The following is a 20,972-nucleotide window of genomic DNA, read 5'->3' as shown; positions in this document are numbered from 1 at the left end:
CAGCTCCTTCCAAAATTGCTTCCTATTGACTGACTCCACAGCTCCAATCGTTTCTATACAGAAAGTAATATTACTCTAGTTTAGGAAGAAACTGAAAATACTTCTTTTTTTTCTGATATATTTGAGCCTTGAGGCAAAATATTTAGTTTGAATATAAACCGAGGAAACTTCCCCCCCAAAAGGAGAAAAAAAAAGGTTGACTTGAATATAAACCGACCCCTCCTCCCTTCCCTAGTGTCCTGTCTGCCAGCTCTGCAGCCAGTCAGCTAATCCCCCCCTCCTCCCAGACCCACCACAGGCCTGCCATGGTGATCCAGTGGAGTGGGGAGGCGTCGCTGCTGTCAATTCCTCCCTCCCAGCGACTTTGTGCAACTAGCCCATCCCTTCCCTCCCCCCTCTTGGTCCCTCTGCAGGTCTACCTTAGGTCCCTGGTGGTCCAGCAGTGAAGCGGGGTAGGAGAGATCCCTTTACTCTGGTGCTCGGCAGCGTCCGTAGTGGAAAAAAATGACTGCCGCAAAATCCAGTGGCAAACTTCACAAAACTGCGAGGCTCACCAAGTTTAACATAAGAACATAAGAATTGCCACTACTGGGTCAAACCAGTGGTCCATCGTGCCCAGCGAGGAAGCATACCTTTCTTTTTGTTGTCCCCCTAATTATGACTATATATGGAACCACCGCCATAATCGCAAAGGCGGAGGCTTAGCTATAATTTTCCTTAAAAATTTAATTAAACTATATGACCAATCCATAAATAATTCCATAATCGAATACCTTCACATCAAAATCAATCTTAAACAAAAAATTGACCTTCTTCTACTATATATCCCTCCCCCAATTGACCATTCAAGATTGACACTCTTCCATAACCTACTCTTTGAAGTCTGTTCAACTTCTAACTGCCCAGTCATATTGGGAGACTTCAATATTCATTTTGATAACCTTAATAATCCGAATACCTCAGACACCATAAACTTCTTCAAATAATTAGATTTGCAAACAGTGATTCATGAACCCACGCACCAGGCTCAACATATACTAGACATGACCTTAACATCTACTTCTCCGTCTATCACTCACTCAGCTCCAAACATCCTTCCAGTTCCATGGTCTGACCATAGTGTGATCTCTCTTAACTTTTATCTTACAGAACCTTTTCCCTCAAATCTTTTCTCTGAAACTAAAAAATTCTCATACAGAGACTTCTCCAAAATAGAGATCTCCGATTTCTCACCATATTTCAGCCCTTCTACAACTTTTCCAACATTTTCAACCATCTAAGAACAACTTCAATTCTGGAACGTAACCCTAGAGTCCATCATAAACACTAAAATACCGTTAATCACAAAAACAGTATCTACTCGAATACAAAAAAATCCTTGGTACTCCAAAGAATTGTCTCAACTAAAAACACAACTTCGCGCCTCAGAAAGGAAATGGCGTTCCTCCAAAACACCTATTAATCTCCAAAAGTTCAATGACAACGCTTCTTACTATAAAAACAAAATTACTCAGGCAAAAAAATCCTACTACAGTAACAAAATTCAAAAAGCAAAAAACACCTCGGCTTTATTCAAAATTCTAAAATCTATTAATCCAGAAACAAAAATGAAAACATCTAATCAAAAATCAACCTTAACAGCACAAGAACTAGCAGATTATTTTTGCCAAAAGATTGCCAAGATTAGACAAAACTTTGCAAATATCACATCAATCGTACCTGCATCGGAAAACATAAATAACTTTATTCCTACAGCTAAATGCACAAATCTCAAAACACCATCCTTAGGGGAATTAGAAGGACATCTCAAATCAATTAATTTAAAAGGTTCTCCTCAAGAAATTATCCCTCCGTTCTATTTAAAGAAATTTTTTCATTGCGTCGGCCCTTTTATTCTTTCTCTTATCCAAAACAGCTTTCTTTCTGCAACTGTCCCCACCTCTTGGAAAACCTCAGTTGTCACGCCAATAATAAAAAATTATAAATCTAGTCAAAATGACACATCTAATTACCGCCCCATCTCCAACCTACCTTTTCTAATGAAACTATCCGAAAAACTAGTTTTTGAACAACTCTCAGAGTTTGTCGAATCCTCGAACGCTCTTCACCCCAACCAAACTGGCTTTCGAAAACATCATAGTACTGAATACTCATTGATCGGTCTCGTAACGAATATCCACTATTATCTAGACCACCACAAATCCGTAGCTCTTTTCTCTATCGGCCGCATTCGATACAATTGATCACGAACTCTTACTAAATCGAATGCAATCATTAGGCCTAGAAGGCCAAGTTCTAAAATGGTTAACTTCTTTCTTATCAGACTGCACTTCCCGAGTTAAATTCAATGACGTCTATTCTTCAAATTACTCCTCAACCTATGGGGTACCACAAGGATCAATACTATCACCTCTTCTATTTAACATTTTCCTATCTCCTCTTCTTACTATCTCACAATCACTAGGTTTTACAACATTCTCTTACGCAGACGATATCCAACTTATACACCCCTTCAATCCAGAAAAAGATGAAGAAATAAAAGCCATCAATGACAAACTAGAACTAATAAAAAATTGGTTAAGTTGTAATAAACTAGCTCTGAACATTCAAAAATCAAAAACCATGCTTTTTACTTGGAAAGGAAACTTAACGCCAAATATACCATTCACCCTAGATAATACCCCTCTAGAATCTGTACCCAAATTGAAAATTCTTGGAGTAATAATTGACAACCATATCAGTGAAATAGTTAAATCATGTTTTTATAGACTACGTCTTATTCGGTCGATTTCCACCTTTCTAGATCCCAAATCAATTAATATTCTGGTTCATTCTCTAATCATTTCTAAAATTGATTATTGTAACTCCCTCTTAATTAACACAACTCAGAAAGAAAAAAGACGACTCCAAATAATTCAAAACACTGCAATAAAATTAATTCATAAAGCAAGAAAATACGATCATGTCACCCCATTATTGATCAAATCACATTGGCTTCCCGTTTCTCACCGAATTACTTTTAAAATTATATTTTTGGTTTATAAAACAATAATCTTCAATGAACCTCAATTTATATCTAAAATGATAATTCCACATAATTCTACACGTTCTCTACGATCATCCTCCTCGAATTTATTATCAATCCCTTCTTTGAAAATTATCGGCACAAGAAGAAATGATATATTCTCCCCTACATTATGGAATTCCCTACCAAATTTTATTAGAAGCGAAAAAGACCTTATATCATTTAAGAAAATGTTAAAAACTTTTCTATTTCAAGATGCATTTGATACATGAAATGACATACTAAAATTTCCTACATCTTATAATAATTTGACAAAATTTTATTAAATCCCTTCGCTCCTTATTGTTTTTTCCCTTTTATGTGAACTTCAACAAATAACGACATTGTAACTTTTCCCCCTCCTCCCTACTATTTCATGTCTGTCTAGATTTTAACAATTTTTAACTTTATTTAAGTTACATTGACTTTTTTCGTCAATTTTAACACTATCATTAGTAAACTGTATATTTTATGTCTAACCTGCCTAAATTGTATGTTAAACCACCGTCTGGTGGCTTTTAATATGTACCTCGCTTAGATATTGTGATAAGCGATTCATCAAATGTCAATAAACTTGAAACTTCTCACGGCGGCCCCCAGGTCAAAGACCAGAGCCCTAACTGAGATCAATCCTACCTGCGTCCTTCCAATTCAGCAGGAACTTGTCTAACTTTGTCTTGATTCCCTGGAGGATGTTTTCCCCTATAACAACTTCCAGAAGAGCGTTCCAGTTTTCTACCACTCTCTGGGTGAAGAACTTCCTTACGTTTGTCCTGAATCGATCCCCTTTCAACTTTAGAGAGTGCCTCTCGTTCTCTCTACCTTGGAGAGAGTGAACAACCTGTCTTTATCTACTTAGTCTATTCCCTTCATTATCTTGAATGTTTCGATCATGTCCCCTCTCAGTCTCCTCTTTTCAAGAGAGAAGAGGCCCAGTTTCTCTAATCTCTCGCTGTACAACAACTCCTCCAGCCCCTTAACCATTTTAGTTGCTAATCTCTGGATCCTTTCGAGCAGTACTGTGTCCTTCTTCATGTACGGTGACCAGTGCTGGACGCAGTATTCCAGGTGAGGGCGTACCATGGCCTGGTACAGAGGCATGATAACCAGTGTTCCCTCTAAGCGGGCGGGTGTTGTGAGCAAACTTTTTTCACTGTGAGCTAAAAATATCGGGCGCCAGCAAGTTATGAGCCAAATAAATATGTTGCTTTCTACCACAGAACTTCCTTACGTTTGTATGGAATCTATCCCCTTTCAACTTTAGAGAGTGCCCTCTCGTTCTCCCTGCCTTAGCTACTAAGTCTATTCCCTTCAGTACCTTGAATGTTTCTATCATGTCCCCTCTCAATCTCCTCTGCTCAAGGGAGAAGAGGCCCAGTTTCTCTAATCTTTCGCTGTACGGCAACTCCTCCAGCCCCTTAACCATTTTAGTTGCTCTTCTCTGGATCCTTTCGAGTAGTACCGTGTCCTTCTTAAAGTACCAGTGCTGGACGCAGTACTCCAGGTGAGGGCGTACCATGGCCCGGTACAGCAGCATGATAACCTTCTCTGTCTCTTCAGTCCAGCATCTGCCCCTTCCATTCACTGTCTGTCTTTCCCTGCCATCTCTCCTCCTGCCCCCCCCCACCCCCCAATTTGGTCTAGCATCCATCATCTTCCTTCTGTTCCCCTCATGGTCTGGCATCTCTATCCTTCCCTCCCCCCTGTGGTTTTTAGCATATCTCTCTTCTCATTTCCTCCACTCAGATCTGATCATTCTCTGCTCTCTCTTCCCTTTTCTTCTCTGGTCTTCCTTCTCTATTTTCTGCCTCCATCTAAATTAAATTCTTTCTTACTATTTAGTCCCGTTTCCCTCTTTTCACTGTGTCTACACACAGCTTGTCACCCCTTTCCCTCACCCCTCCATTATCTTACTATTTTCTTCCCCCTTTATTTATCTCCTCCTTCCATCCAGTATGTGTTCTTTCCCCACTTCCATTCAGCATCTGCTCTCCCTTCTCAACTGACATCCATCTGCCTTCTGCTCTCTCTCCCTTCTTCTCACTTCCATCATCTGTCCCCTTCTCTCTCTCTCTCATCTCCTCCATTCCATCATCTGCCCCTTCTCTCTCTCTCTCTCTCCCCCCCCCCCAACTTCCATCATCTGCCCCCCTTCCCCTCACCTTTGTGGGTCACTTTCTTTCCCCTGAGGGTGGCTCATGTCACAGGGGAAGCTTTGGCCGAGCAGAACCGCTTGATTGACAGTGGAACTTACTTGATTGATGTCGATGCTGGGGCCCGTTGCCGTTTGAAGGAAAAAAAAAAAGGTGGAAAAAAGGAACCTGTAAAGGCGAGAGGAAGGGAAACCTCCAGGACAGCTGCTTTTTGCCCTCCTTCAGCGGCCCAAGAGTTCAGACCAGCAGCGGCAGCTCTGTATGCTTTTAACTTCGGCACAGAGCTGCCCCTAATCAATAGTTTAGCGCGGTTTCATGAGGCAGCCTCGGGGCCTTTGATAGCCGGCCCGCTTCGATGATGCGATGTGGGCCGGCCTAGCAAAGGCCCCGAGGCTGCCTTATGAAACCGCGCTAAACTATTGATTAGGGGCAGCTCTGTGCCGAAGTTAAAAGCATACACAGCTGCCGCTGCTGGTCTGGAGGTGCGGAGACAAGGCAGGAGGCAAACGCGGTGGAAGGCAGGAGTCCCGGCGAAGGCAGGAGTCCCGGCACAGCGACTGCAACAGGAAGTTGCAAGTCAGCTGACGCCGGCCTTTCGTTGCGGCGGGGACCGAATCCTTCGCGGACCGGCAAGATTTTGTTTGCGGACCGGCGGTTGAAGAACTGTGCTCTACACTGTGTGCGCTGTGACGAGAAACTTGTGCGCTGCGAGGTAATATTTTGTGCGTCAGCACACCCCAGCGCAGCTTAGCGGGAACACTGAATTGATAACCTTCTCCGATCTGTTCGTGATCCCCTTCTTAATCATTCCTAGCATTCTGATCTCCCTCTTCGCCGCCGCCACACATTGCGCAGATGGGTTCATCAACTTGTCAACCAGTACTCCCAAGTCTCTTTCCTGGGGGGTCTCTCCAAGTACTGCCCCGGACATCCTGTATTAGTGTATAAGATTTTTGTTACCAACATGCATCACCTTACATTTATCCACATTAAACCTCATTTGCCATGTCGGCGGCCCATTTCTTGAGCGTGTTTATGTCCTGTTGCAGGTCTTCGCAATCCTTCTGTGTCTTCACTACTCTGAATAGCTTTGTATTGTCTGCAAATTTAATCACCTCGCTCGTCGTACCAATTTCCAGGTTATTTATAAATATATTGAAGAGCATGGGTCCAAGCACTGAACCCTGCGGCACTCTGCTTGTGACACTTTTCCAGTCTGAATATTGTCCATTTACCCCCACTCTCTGTTTCCTATCCGCCAACCAGTTTTTAATCCATGTGAGTATTTCACTCTCGATTCCTTGGCTCGCAATTTTTTTGCAGTAGTCGTTCATACGGGATCTTGTCGAACGCCTTCTGAAAATCCGGCTCACCCTTGTCTATCTGCCTGTTTACTCCCTCGAAGAAGCAAGATCTCCCCTTGCTGAAGCCATGCTGGCTGGTCCTCATCAGATTGTGTCCGTCAAGGTGATCAATGATCTGGTCCTTTATCAGCGCCTCTACCATGTTTCCCGGTACCGAGGTCAGACTGTAGTTTCCCAGATCTCCTCTCTAATCTTTCTTGAAGATCGGAGTAACATTCGCCACTTTCTAGTCCAAAAAATGTGTTCAGTTTGCCAGCGATGGCTTTGTCCTCCTTTAGCACTCTCTTTATTCCATGGTCATCCAACGGCTCCACCGCTTCCTTTGCGGGTTGTTTCCCCTGAGTATATTGAAAGAACGGCTTGAAGTTTTTCACCTCTTTGGCTATTTTTTCCTCATAGTCTCTTTTGGCCCCTCTTTCCGCCTTATGGCACCTGCTTTGATGTTGTTTGTGCTTTTTCCCAGTTTTTATACGTTTTTGACCTTTTCCATTCCTTAAACAAAGTCTTCTTGTCTCTGATCACTTCCTTCACTGCTCCTTGTTCTTTTTCCTCTTGGATCCCTTGTTGATATGTGGTATATAGAGATTTTGTGCCTCGGTGACCGTGTCCTTAAAAAGGGACCATGTTTGCTCTAGTGTTTTTACAGTGCTTATCCTCTTCTTAATGAGTCTCATCCCTTCTTAATCCCCTTTTCGGAAGTTCAGTGCAGTGGCTGTCATTCTGGATCGATGTTTCGCCCCTGTGTCCAGGTCGAAGTGGATCATATTGTGCGTCCCCTCTACTTCTACATCTTGCGCCGGTCCTCGTAGTCCATTTAGAATTAAGTCCAGAATTGCATTTCCTCTCATATTTTCCTTGACAAGTTGTTCCAGGAAGCAATCGCCCACAGCATCCAGGAACTTGGTCTCCCTACCGCAGCCAGAGGTGCCTAGGTTCCATTCTATCCCCGGATAATTGAAGTCACCCATGATAACTGCATTGCCTCCCTTGCAGTTACGTTTAATCTCGTCCATCATCTCTCCATCAGTTTCTTTGGACTACCCTGGGGGTCAGTAGTAGATGCTGATCTTTGTTTCCTTTCCATCTGTTCCCGGAATTTTTACCCACAGAGACTCTAACTTATTCTTCGTTTCCGGTGTGTTCTCTCCAGTAGACTCAATTCCCTCTTTGACGTATAGGGCAATGCCCCCCACCTTTTTGACCCCCCTCTGTCTCTGTGGTATAGCTTGTATCCCAGCAGCACAGTGTCCCAGACGTTTTCCTCATTCCATCATGATTCTGTGATGCCAATGATGTTAAGGTTCTCTTTTTGTGCCATAGCTTCCAATTCCCCCATCTTATTTCTTAGGTTCTTTGCGTTCATGTACATACACTTGAGTTTGCGGCCTGTTACTTTCTTGCATTTCCTTCCCTCTTGTGTCCCTTTCGATCTGTCAGGATTTCTGTCTTGCCCGCTATCTTCCTGCACGGTATCCTCTGTGTATACCGGTTCCCAAACCATTGACTCTTGGTCGACTGTTTGCTTTCCCCTTCTTCCTAGTTTAAAAACTTCTCAATTTCTCTCTTGATGTTGCTTGCAAGTAGCCTCGTTCCGTCTCCGCTGAGGTGGAGTCCATCCTTCCTGAATAGTTTGCTTTTCCCCCAGAATGTCGTCCAGTTGCGCACGAAGTGGAATCCTTCTTCACACCAGCGCCTCATCCTCGCGTTGACTGCTTGCAGCTCCATCTGCCTCTTCTCATCGGCCCTGGGTACCGGCAGGATCTCTGAGAATGCTACCCTCGGCGTTCTGGTCTTCAACTTCTTTCCTAGCATCTGAAACTGGTCCTTCAGTCCTTCTCTGCTGTAGTTCCTGTGGCTCATGTTGTTTGTCCCCACATGGATCACCACCGCCGTATCTTCCTCTTCCATGCTGTCGATGATCCTGTTGATGCGGCTCGCTATGTCTTCTATCTTGGCTCCCGGTAGGCAGGTCACCAGTCGATCCTGTCTTCCTCCCACTATGTGGCTGTCAACTTGTCTGATGATGGAGTCCCCCATGATGATCGCTGTCCTCTCTGTCTTCTCTTGTCTCTCCAGCCGCAGGTTTGTGTCCCTGGTGTATGTCCATCTCTCCAGCCGTAGGTCCGTGTCCTCTGTGCACTTCCATCTTCCCTCTACCTGGTGTTGGCTTGCACTGGACTCGTCTTCCTGTGGGTTCTCTCCGCAGTTTCCAGGAGTCGCTGTTGTTTCAACCATTTCTTCCATGTGGTTGTTCTCCAGGTGGTTTTCATTCACTGTGGGTGTATCTTGGCAGTTCCATTGTTGCTTGTGATTTTCCACGGCCTCCCTGTGTGCCTCCTCAATGAACTTCTCTAACTCTCGGACTTCTTCCTCAATGGTTTCCTCTGTCTTGAAGTTTTCTGCCTCTCTGTCCTCCTCCCTCCACTGCTCGAAGTGCTTCTAGTTCCAGTATTCTGCCTTCTAGGAGTCTAACTTAGTTCTTCAGGCCCTCCAGTTCCTCGCATCGAGTGCATACATAAGACCGACTCTCAGAGGGGAGGTAGTCGTACATATGGCAAACGGTGCAGAAAACTGCTCAACATCCTGCTTCTGTCTGCTGCTTCCATTGCTGTCGGTCTGCTGTCTGAAGTGGTTTCTCCCTGCTTGGTTGTTTCTTGAGTGTCCTCTGTGTCTGGCTGTGGTTGCTCTCTGCTCTTCTATGCAGTGACTTGTCCCTCCTTAAGGCCCTTTAATGCTCGCCTTTGACGCGCGCCGAACGGCCTCTTCCCTTTTAAGGAGGCGCTCCGGTAGATGACATCAGGGTGGGCGGAGCTAACTCTCGCCGCTGCCCTTGCTCTCCCCTGCCTTCTGCTCCCGCTTCCCTTCTCTCCTGCTACCCTTCTCTGATCCTCTCCTGTCTCCTAGCAGGATCTCATAGCAGTCATTTTTTTCACTATGGAGACTGCCAAGCAGGAGTGTAAAGGGATCGCTCCTGCCCTGCCTCACTGCTGGACCACCAGGACCTGCAGGGGAACCGGGAGTGGAGGGGCGGGCTAGTTGCACAAAGTTACCGGGAGGGAGGGATTCATGGTAGTTCTGGTTCCCCGCCCCACTGGACCACCAGGGCAGTACTGGAGGCCTGTGGTGGGTGTGGGATGGGGTTAGCTCAAATATAAACAGAGATCCCCATTTTTGGGCCCAAAAATCTTGGTTTATATTTGAGTATATAGTAAATGTATTTGTGTATATTTTTCAGGTTTGATGTTAAACATTCAATTATTATTATTATTTTTTAATTATTTAAATACCACTTATATCCTAAGTGGTTTTATATCCAGGTACTTTATCATATTTCCCTATCTGTCCTGGTAGGCTCAAACTCTAGTGTACCTGGGGCATTAGGTGACTTGCCCAGGATCACAAGGAGCAGCAAGGGATTTGAAATCATGACATCAGGGTGCTGAGGCTGTAGCTTTAACCCCTGCATCGCAAACTTTTTATTGTAATCCATTTTGATGTATTTCCGTCTAAAGCAGAATTTTAAGTATAACTCAAATCAAAGCAAGAGTACTACCAGAGCTATTTTGGGTAGAGGATGCTTCTGTTTTGGCTAAAGATTTGATTTTAAATGATTCACCTAATTAAAATAGGCCCGCCCTTCTTTGATCAATTGTCAAAGGTAAGACCACTCTTCACTGTTTGTATTTTCCAATTCCCCAACAATGTTCAATTTTAACAGTCAGTCCGTCACTGTAGGCCCTGAAGTGTAGGTCGGATGCAAGGGTCCACCTTGGGGGGTCAAGTACTCAAGAAAAAGATCTGGGTGTCATCGTAGACAATACACTGAAACCCTCCGACCAATTTGTGGCGGTGGCCAAAAAAGCAAACAAGATGTTATAAATGCCTCTGTATTGCTCCATGGTGTGACCTTATCTGGAGTATTGCGTTCAATTCTAGTGTCCTCATCTCAAAAAAAGATATCGCAGCACTAGAAAAGGTTCAAAGAAGATGGAATTCCTCTCGTATCAGGAAAGAGTAAAGCCTGGAAAAGAGACACTGAGAGGAGATATGACGCCAAACTAAGTAATGTAGTGGGCAAATGCACAATAGATGATGTTTCAATGCCCGACAACATGATGCACGACCTACTCCTACTGGAGCGCTGGTCTAGGTCCTGGCAACTCAGCTTCAATGCCAAAAAATGCAAAGTTATGCACCTGGGCAGCCAAAATCCATGCAAGACTTATACCCTTAATGGCGAGATCCTTACAAGAACGGTAGCAGAACGCAACTTAGGGATGATCGTCAGCGAGGACATGAAGGCTGCCAATTAAGTGGAGCAAGCTTCATCCAAAGCAAGACAAGTCATAGGTTGCATATGCAGGGGTTTCATCAGCTGTAAGCCGGAAGTCATTATGCCATTGTATAGATCCATGGTGAGGCCCCATCTGGAATACTGTGTGCAATTCTGGAGGCCGCATTATCGCAAGGATGTGCTGAGACTGGAGTCGGTTCAGAGAATGGCCACCTGGATGGTCTCAGGACTCAAGGATCTCCCATACGAGGAACGGCTAGACAAATTGCAGCTATACTCATTCGAGGAGCGCAGAGAGAGGGGAGACATGATCGAGACGTTCAAGTATCTCACGGGCCGCATAGAGGCGGAGGAAGATATCTTCTTTTTCAAGGGTCCCACGGCAACAAGAGGGCATCCGTGGAAAATCAGGGGCGGGAAACTACGAGGTGACACCAGGAAATTCTTTTTCACAGAAAGGGTGGTTGATCGCTGGAATAGTCTTCCACTGCATGTGATCGAGGCCAGCAGGGTGCCTGATTTTAAGGCCAAATGGGATCGTCACATGGGATCTATTCACAGGGCGAAGGTAGGGGAGGGATCTCTTCACAGGGCGAAGGTAGGGGAGGGACATTAGGGTGGGCAGACTAGATGGGCCGTGGCCCTTATCTGCTGTCTATTTCTATGTTTCTAAAGTCTACAAAATCCTGAGTAGAGTAGAACGGGTACAAGTGGATCAATTTTTCAGTGGGGGACGCTCGATGAAGTTACAGGGAAATACTTTAAAATCAATAGGAGGAAAAATTTTTTCACTCAGAGAATAGTTAAGCTCTGGAACGTGTTGCCAGAGGATGTGGTAAGAGCAGTTAATGCATTTGGTTTTAAAAAAGATTTGGAGGAAAAGTCCATAGTCTGTTGTTGAGACAGACTATGGACTTAGCCATGGAATGCTGCTACTATTTGAGGTTTTGCCAGGTACTTGTGACTTGGATTGGCCTCTGGGCTGGATGGACCTTTGGTCTGACCCAGTAAGGCTATTCTTATGTTCTTATTATTGGGGTGGGAGAGGGGGAGGAAGGTGGGGTAGTCTGTTCTGGGATACATTTTGGCTGCAATGGAGAATCCACAGTAGATCCAGTTGAGTGTGAGTTATACTGGGAGGAGAGGGTTGGTTCTTCTGATAAATCTTGTCTGCTGCTTTTTCGTGCTTTGTAAGGGTGGTTTGTGCTTTAATAAAAAAACAGAACCTCTCTTCTATGGAGCTCTGGCGCAGCCCCTCATCTACCTCACTGGCAGGGAAAGATACTGAAAGAGCTGTGAAGAGACAGTTTGATGGCAACTGGAAGCTCCTTGTTAGGTGCAGTTGTGTCTGGTACTTTCTTTGTCCGTCCTAAGAGTTTGAAATTTCCATGTCATATCACCCCCAGCGCATGCCTGTAATGGAACTGAAACACGGACGCAAAGCCCTTCACTAGCTTAAGAGGCAGCTCAAGAAAGTGCTTCAGAAAACCTCGCCTGCTCTTTGAAGAGAACTTGTTTGATGGGGTGACGTCAGACTGGAGAGCCACAAGGTGGCGCTCTCTCACCGCCTGGACGAGGACGGAACTTCTCCAACACCACCAACATCTTCAATGAGAAACAAAAAAAGGTTTCAAAATACCAGTTTAGCTTTAGTTTTGCTTTTTAATTTTTTTTTTTTCCCTGAAGAAGCACATTCACTGTTTAGATTGTGAGGGTGATCATAATTTATTTTGTACATGTTAATGTATCTGCCCAGAAATGCACCCGCTGGCCACCCTGTACCTTCCGTACAGCAACGAGCCTCAGATCCGGGCTCTCAGTTCTGCTTTTACTGGGAGTGATGTTTAGCATGCAGCCGGGTTCTCTAAAAGGCCTCCGTTTGCTCAAATCGAGGCTAAAAGCTCACTTTTTCCAGGCTGCTTTTAACTCCTAACTCCCATGTCTGTTTTATCATTCCCTCACCCCTATTCACCCTGTTTTAATTAGATTGTAAGCTCTATTGAGCAGGGATTGTCTTACATGTTTTATGTACAGTGCAGTGTACACCTAGCAGTAGTAGTTACTGTATATACTCAAGTATAAACTGAGATTTGGGGGCAAAAAAAAGCTCCTAAAATGGGGGGTCTCAGCTTATATTCGGGTTATTGCCCCCCCTCCCCTCCCCCGCCCGTAATTGTTGCAGGCCTCCACTGGACCTGCCATATGGCCTGGTGGGGTGGGCTGAGACCGTCTCCTGTTCTGGCTGACTTTGCCAATTTTTTATTTTTTTTTTACCTCCCTCCCGCCTCCCCCCACATACCTTTTTGAATCCCTGGTGGTCCAGCGGTATACCAGGCATTAGCGAGCTTTCCTCGCTCCTGCCCGGCGCTGAGCCGCTTGCTGAGTGGCTGCCCTGAGTTCTTGCAGGACTCATGAGAACGCGTGGCAGCCATTCAGCGAGCGGCTCAGCGCCAGGCAGGAGTGAGGAAAACTCGCTCAAGCCCAGTATACCACTGGGCCGCAAGAACTCGAGGCGGCCATTCAGGGAGGGGCTCAGTGCAGGGCAGGAGCACGGAAAGCTCGCTCCTGCCCAGTACACTGCTAGACCACCAGGGATTCAAAAATGTACACGAGGGAGGCGAGAGGGAGGTAAAAAAAAATTGACTGAGTTGGTTGGGACAGGAGATGGGAAGGATGCCTCCTGTTCCAGCCCGATGGGAGGCCTGCAGGATATCGGGAGAAGGGGCGGGGCTGGGTGCAGAGCCCAGCAGGGCACATGAATATTAAACACCCCCGGTCTTATATTCGAGTCAACCTTTTTTCTTCCTTTTGGGGGGGGGGAAAGGGTACCTCGTCTTATACTCGGATCAATGTTTGTGTACATTCGGTATTTGCGGTCAGTGAAGATTCAAACACATCCTTTTAAAATTTGGCTCAAGGCATGACAGGAGGATCATTTTCAGTCTAGCTGGGTTAATGGCCCGTGAATAGTGTCCCCTTCAAGGTCACTAACATCTACAAGGCACATCATGTCTGTGCAATGCCGCATGAAGCCCATATCTGGCCACTGTTGTGGACATTTGCCTGGATGACACTGGAGCCCTGCTCTATAAACAGAGGATTCAGACCTATGGTACAATTGCTTAAGCCAGCCAGAGAGCTGATACAAGTGTGTCTAAGTTAGGGTGACCCTATGGCTCCAGAACAAGGAGGACGGAGTGAGACTTCCGGGTTTTACTAGTGCAAGCCATGGAAGTAAAACCTGGATGTCTCGATCCGTCCTCCTTTTTCTAGAGCCATAGGGTAGCCCTAGTCTAAGTGCCTGCACCCCCCCCCTCCCCTTCAAATGCTTATAAGTCCCAGAAAGACAGAAACATTTAAAAAATGTGACTCATTCCCAGGTCTGGCACTGTAGGGGGCACAACCAGGGTAGAGAATTTTGGCTCCGTCCCCGCAGCAACTCAATTTCACTTTTCCGTGCCCGCGAGTTTTGTCCCTGTCCCTGCCCCTCCCCTGTAAACTCTGCCTTAACCACACCAGCCTCGAACACTTATGATTTTAAAGTGTTTGAGGCTTGTGCAGATGAGGACGGAGCTTGCAGGACTGGGGCAGGGACGGGATGGGAAAATGAGCTCCCACGGTGTCCCCATGTCATTCTCTAAACCAGGGAAACTGTCTGGCCCCTCCAAGCCTCCCTCCCAAATTTCTGCCCCAGGCCTTAGCACTTCTAATACTTTCCCCTTCCATGGGCAGAGGGACGTAGCTCTAGAGGTGGGCACTGCCTCTCCTGGACCAGCAGTGTTGTTCTTCAGAGGAAATTCTCCACGTGAGCTTCCCAGGGTCCTTAACAGTGATTTCCCTAGATTACAACACGGTTCATCCCTCTGTTCTCATAGAGTCCATCAGCTCAGGGGGGAGGGGGTGGAATTGAATAAGCTTGGCCAGGACTCACTGGCTTGTACTGCTGGGCCTGGTAACTATGGCTTTCCTGATTTACAGAAAGTCAATTAACAAAGAAAGAGCCGCATACAGTCAGCTCATTCTCTAAAATTAGACAAAATCCTCTAATAACTGCAGTCAAATGAGAACGGGCAAAGGAGGGGGCAGGGCAGGGGAGGCTGGAAGGGAGGGAGGGGAGAAATAGGGAGACGACTGTTCTGATGGAAGAGATGTTCTTGGACGCTCATAGCAGGAGATTGACAACAAGATGCTATGTTTAAAATGCAGAATGGAGTTACACTTAGGCCACAAATCACAGAATGCAAATGACAGGTTCAGCTTGACACTATTTCTCCGCAAAGCCAAACCTTTCGACTGGGGGTGTCATGCGAACGCTCCCAGCGGGAATGGCCACTTGCCATTTGCAAATTAAAGGTTTGGCTGGAACACACGTGTCTAGGTGCACAGGATGTGGGCCAGGAACATGGAAATCTTCTCTTCCGAGTCTGTGAATGACCAGGACACGTAGAGAAACCAGTTCCAGCCAGTCCTGAAAAACAGTGAATGTTGTCCGTCACAAATCAGCTATAACTGAGGGGCAGAACTGGCAGGCATGGGCTCATCGGAGACTCATCCCAGTTCTTTGGGACACCATTGACTGGACTTTTCTTTTAAGAATCAAAAGCTGATGTGCTGGAGATCGAAGGCCAAGAAAGGTCCACCACAGCCCTGCACACCATGGGTTTTTTTTTGCAATAATTTATAACCCACATAGTCTACAATTCTAATCAGATTAGAAATTATTGAGGTACTCAACTGTCCCGGTGGACTCCCACTCTATCTAAAATTCTTGGAGTCATCTTGGACCGATGCCTCACTTTGGAAGATCACACCAATGCCCAGGTCAAAAAATGCTTTTCCACCCTTTGGAAACTCCGTTCTATCAAACATTACTTTGATTTCCCCACCTTCAGTTTGCTGGTCCAATCCCTAATCCTAAATACCCTGGACTACTGTAACATCATATACCTGGGCTCCTACAAGAAAACCATTAAATGACTAAGATTCATCCAGAACACCGCCGTCCGCCTCATCTATGGGCTAAAAAAGTCAGACCACGTCAGCCCCTTCTACAGAAAACTTCATTGGCTATCGTTTGAAGCAAGGGTCATCTTCAAATTCGCCTGCCTCTGCTTCAAAACCCTATCTGGCTCAGCCCCAATATACCTGTCACACCACTTCGTCTTCCCAGGATCCAACCGAACACGCAATGTCCACCTGTTTGCCTATCCCTCCCCAAAAGGATGCATCTACAAAAGATTCTTGGACAAAACCCTCTCTTTCCAAGCAGGCAAATGGAATGACTGCTTGACCACCCTCATCTCTCTTGCCCCAACCTACCTATCCTTCAGGATATCTCTCAAATCATACCTCTTTGATAAATTCCTCTAACTCCCGCCCTCCCAACCAAACTACTAATCTCAACCTCGCCTCCCTCACTACCCTTCCCCCCCTCTTCCACAGCTATTGTTCGCACCCCCCCCTTGCAACAGTTATCGGATCATTTTGTAATTGGCCACTGGTTTATACCATACACTTGATAACTAATTCTCTGTACCTTCATTGCATAATTACAGCTCTTATCTCCTGTAAACTACTCTGAACTGTTTTTCTGATACTCTGTAACTTCGCTGTATATGTACAGTCTCTTCTCCTGTAAACCGCTCTGAACTGTTTTGTGGTATTGCGGTATACAAAAATAAAGTTATTATTATTATTATTAATGTACCTGGGGCAATGGGGATTAAGTGATTTGCCCAGGGTCAAAAGAGCAGAGCGGGATTCGAACCCACAACCTCACGGTGCCGAGGCTGTAGCTCTAACCACTGCGCCACAGACTCCCAGGACAGATGGGATGCCATATCATTTCTGGCACTCCTTGCAACCCTTTCCAGGTTGGCCTGACTTTGATCAGGTATAAACAGCTAAAAAGGGTTCTCCAGACCTCCTGCTGTGGCGCTCTGGAGTGCCCATACTTTCAGCTTATTTAAACATATTAACATCTGGACCCTTTCGCTAAGCGCTAGCGCACCCCTGATGCTTAAAATGGCGCAGCAAGAAACGCACTCAGGCGTCCTGCGGTAATTTAGTGCTCACTCATCCATGCACTTAAATATTTCTTTGGAGGGGGCGTGACCCTTAGTAATAAATTAATGGAGCAACATTACTGCGTGCCAAGTGGTTAGCGCAGAATTACCGCGAAAGACCTTACTTGCAGTATTTTTTTTTCCATACGTGTACTTGATCTTGATTTCTTTTATCGTTTTCAGACCACAGGGCGTAGAAGTCTGCCCGGTCCTGGCCCGTTAAATATGGACCACTTGTGAACATAAGAATTGCCGCTGCTGGGTCAGACCAGTGGTCCATCGTGCCCAGCAGTCCGCTCACGCGGCAGCCCCTAGGTCAAAGACCAGCGCCCTGAGTCTAGCCTTACCTGCGTACGTTCTGGTTCAGCAGGAACTCGTCTAACTTTGTCTTGAATCCCTGGAGGGTGTTTTCCCCTATGACAGCCTCCGGAAGAGCGTTCCAGTTTTTAACCACTCTCTGGGTGAAGAAGAACTGCCTTACGTTTGTTCGAAATCTATCCCCTTTTAACTTTAGAGAGTGCCCTCTCGTTCTCCCTACCTTGGAGAGGGTGAACAACCTGTCTTTATCTACTTTGTCTTGAATCCCTGGAGGGTGTTTCCCCCTATAACAGCCTCCGGAAGAGCGTTCCAGTTTTTAACCACTCTCTGGGTGAAGAAGAACTGCCTTACGTTTGTTCGAAATCTATCCCCTTTTAACTTTAGAGAGTGCCCTCTCGTTCTCCCTACCTTGGAGAGGGTGAACAACCTGTCTTTATCTACTTTGTCTTGAATCCCTGGAGGGTGTTTCCCCCTATAACAGCCTCCGGAAGAGCGTTCCAGTTTTTAACCACTCTCCGGGTGAAGAAGAACTTCCTTACGTTTGTACGGAATCGATCCCCTTTTACCTTTAGAGAGTGCCCTCTCGTTGTCTCTACCTTGGAGAGGGTGAACAACCTGTCTTTATCTACTAAGTCTATTCCCTTCATTATCTTGAATGTTTCGATCATGTCCCCTCTCAGTCTCCTCTGCTCAAGGGAGAAGAGGCCCAGTTTCTCTAATCTCTCACTGTATGGCAACTCCTCCAGCCCCTTAACCATCTTAGTTGCTCTTCTCTGGACCCTTTCGAGTTGTACCATGTCCTTCTTCATGTATGGCGACCAGTGCTGGACGCAGTATTCCAGGTGAGGGCGTACCATGGCCTGGTACAGAGGCATGATAACCTTCTCCGATTTGTTCGTGATCCCCTTCTTAACCATTCCTAGCATTCTGATCACTCTTTTCACCGCCGCTGCGCATTGTGCAGACGGCTTCATTAATTTGTTGACCAGTACTCCCAAGTCTCTTTCCTGGGGGGTCTCTCCGAGTACTTCACCGGACATCCTGTATTCGTGTATAAGATTTTTGTTACCGACATGCATCACCTTACACTTATCCACATTAAACCTCATTCGCCATATCGCGGCCCATTTCTTAAGCTTGTTTATGTCACATTGCAGTTCTTCGCAATCCTTCTGTGTCTTCACTACTCTGAATAACTTTGTATCATCTGCAAATTTAATCACCTCTTTCGTCGTACCAATTTCCAGGTCGTTTATAAATATGTTGAAGAGCACCAAACCCTGCGGCTTGCCACTCGTGACGATTTTCCAGTCCGAGTATTGTCCATTTACCTCTCTTTCCTATCCGCCAGCCAGTTTTTAATCCACGTGAGTATTTCACCCTTGATTCCACGGCTCACAATTTTTCGAAGTAGTCGTTCATGCAGAACCTTGTTGAACACCTTCTGAAAATCCAGATATACAATGTCAACCGGGTCACCCTTGTCTATCTGCCTGTTTACTCCCACGAAGAAGTGCAGCAAGTTCGTCAAGCAAGATTTTCCTTTGCTGAAGCCATGATGGCTGGTCCTCATCAGATTGTGAATGTTTTGAAAGTTTGTTGCTGTCATATAACACAGTGAAGAAGGCTCACAATGTCAGATATTGCTTCCCGAATGATTCCAAGGGGTAAAAAAAAAAAAGAAATCACGTGTTTCTTTTTTGAAAGTGATCCCACCTTTCTGGGATCCCACGAGGTAAGCATACACGGTGCTGTGCTGTACAGCAAAACACAGAAGAGAGTCCATAAGAATAGCCTTACTGGGTCAGACCAACGGTCCATCAAGCCCAGTAGCCAGTTCTCACGGTGACCAAACTAGGTCCCTGGTACCTGGCCAAAACCCAAGGAGGAGCAACATTCCAGCATCTCAAAGAATAGCAAAATTCCGGAATCCCAATGAGAGCAACATTCCAGAGCTGAGATTGTGATGTCATAATGCCTCAGAGCCAACCTCAGTGATGTCACAATGGCTTAATTGTTCTATACTTGGCTCATGTAAGAACATAAGAATAGCCTCCCTGGGTCAGACCAACGGTCCATCAAGCCCAGTAGCCCGTTCTCACGGTGGCCAATCCAGGTCCCTAGTACCTGGCCAAAACCCAAGGAGGAGCAACATTCCAGCATCTCAAAGAATAGCAAGATTCCGGAACCCCAATGGAAGCAACATTCCACAGCTGAGATTGTGATGTCATAATGCCTCAGAGCCAACCTCATCAGTGAGGTTACAATGGCTTAATTGTCCAATACCCAAAGAATAGCAATATTCCATGTTACCGATCCAAGGCAAGCAGTGGCTTCCCCCGTGTCTTTCTCAATAACAGACTATGTTCCTCCAGGAACTTGTCCAAATCTTTCTTAAAACCAGCTAAGCTATCCGCTCTTACCACAACCTCTGGCAACACGTTCCAGAGCTTAACTATTCTCTGAGTGAAAAAAAATGGCCTCCTATTGGTTTTAAAAGTATTTCCCAGCAGTTTTATCAAGTGCCCCCTGCTGAAAGCTGCAAGGGAAGATGGCCACCAGGGAATTCTGCCTCTGCCTGGCATCTGATCACATGTGCTTTTGGTGAAATCACCCTTCTTACAATTCTGAGCTTCTTAGGTTAAAGGAAAGAGTGTCCCAGCAGAGCACTATGGCGTAACCACTAGCATTAATCCAATTAATCCCTTTGCAAACATCTGAAGTTTCGGTTTGAATGGAGGATTAAAGGTACCATATGTCTACTCAGAGGCAGGCATGGAGTGGGCATCTTTCCAGTTTATAATGGGGTTTCTTTTCTTACTGTGTAAATCATTAACATTGTAAAGTGCCAAGACAGTAATTCCAAATGGTGGTATATCAAATCTATAAGGAGTAGCCTAGTGGTTAATGCAGTGGCCCGAGGCCTTCAGTTCCTTGTGACTCTGGGTAAGTCACTTAACCCTCCATGGCTCTAGCTACAAAATAAATTCAAGAAACCATGGGACAGGCAAGAGGGATCTCTTAGGGAGAGAAGGAGATAGTGGATGCTGTGGATGGGCAGACTGGATGGGCCATTTGGCCTTTATTTGCCGTCAAGTTTCTATGTTTCTTTATAGTATATCAGGGCTCTTCCCTTTATATAAACCAATATAGCTATCAACACCTCTTCCAGCTCAAAGTAATTATCAACCCTTCCTCAGGCTATCCATTACTCTACCTTCCCCCTCCCATTAGTAGCCAAACTCTTATGCATCTCCAGTCCACCATCTTTGAATTTTGTACTTCTTCCCCCAACTCGATTATCCTTGACGATTTCAACATACATTTCGATGATCATAACAATGCAGCCACCTCAGAGCTCCATACCCTCTTAAGAGACTTGAGTCTCCATCCTTTGTTATCGTGTCCACCTCACACAACAGGACATACGTTCGATATGGTCCTCTTGCTGGTTCTCCAAAGTGAAAGTTTCCAAATATCGAGCATTACACCAATTCCCTGGTGTGACCATTGCTTAATTTCCTTCTCCCAACATATTAAGACTCATCAGTAACACTTAACCCTAAGATATTAACCACTCGTGATTACACCAATTTAGACATTACATCTATTTCCTCTAACTTCGAACTTAAACAAAAGGATATGCCAAATTCCTCCATCGACGATAAAATTGCAGCTTGGAAAACTTCCATAGTCAAACTTTTAGATTCTTTG

At 45.5% G+C, this 20,972-nt stretch overlaps 1 protein-coding gene across 1 annotated transcript in view; it reads right to left on the bottom strand.

Annotated features, from left to right (window-relative positions):
- Positions 1-20,972, bottom strand: part of ITPKB (inositol-trisphosphate 3-kinase B) — a 179,180-nt gene that overhangs the window by 5,402 nt on the left and 152,806 nt on the right. The window lies entirely within an intron of this gene.

Source organism: Geotrypetes seraphini, chromosome 3 (assembly GCF_902459505.1).
Source record: "Geotrypetes seraphini chromosome 3, aGeoSer1.1, whole genome shotgun sequence".
In the NCBI taxonomy this organism is placed as follows: Eukaryota; Metazoa; Chordata; class Amphibia; order Gymnophiona; family Dermophiidae; genus Geotrypetes; species Geotrypetes seraphini.
The sequence above is the reverse complement of the archived record's forward strand: the minus strand, read 5'-3'. Positions and strand labels throughout refer to the sequence as shown.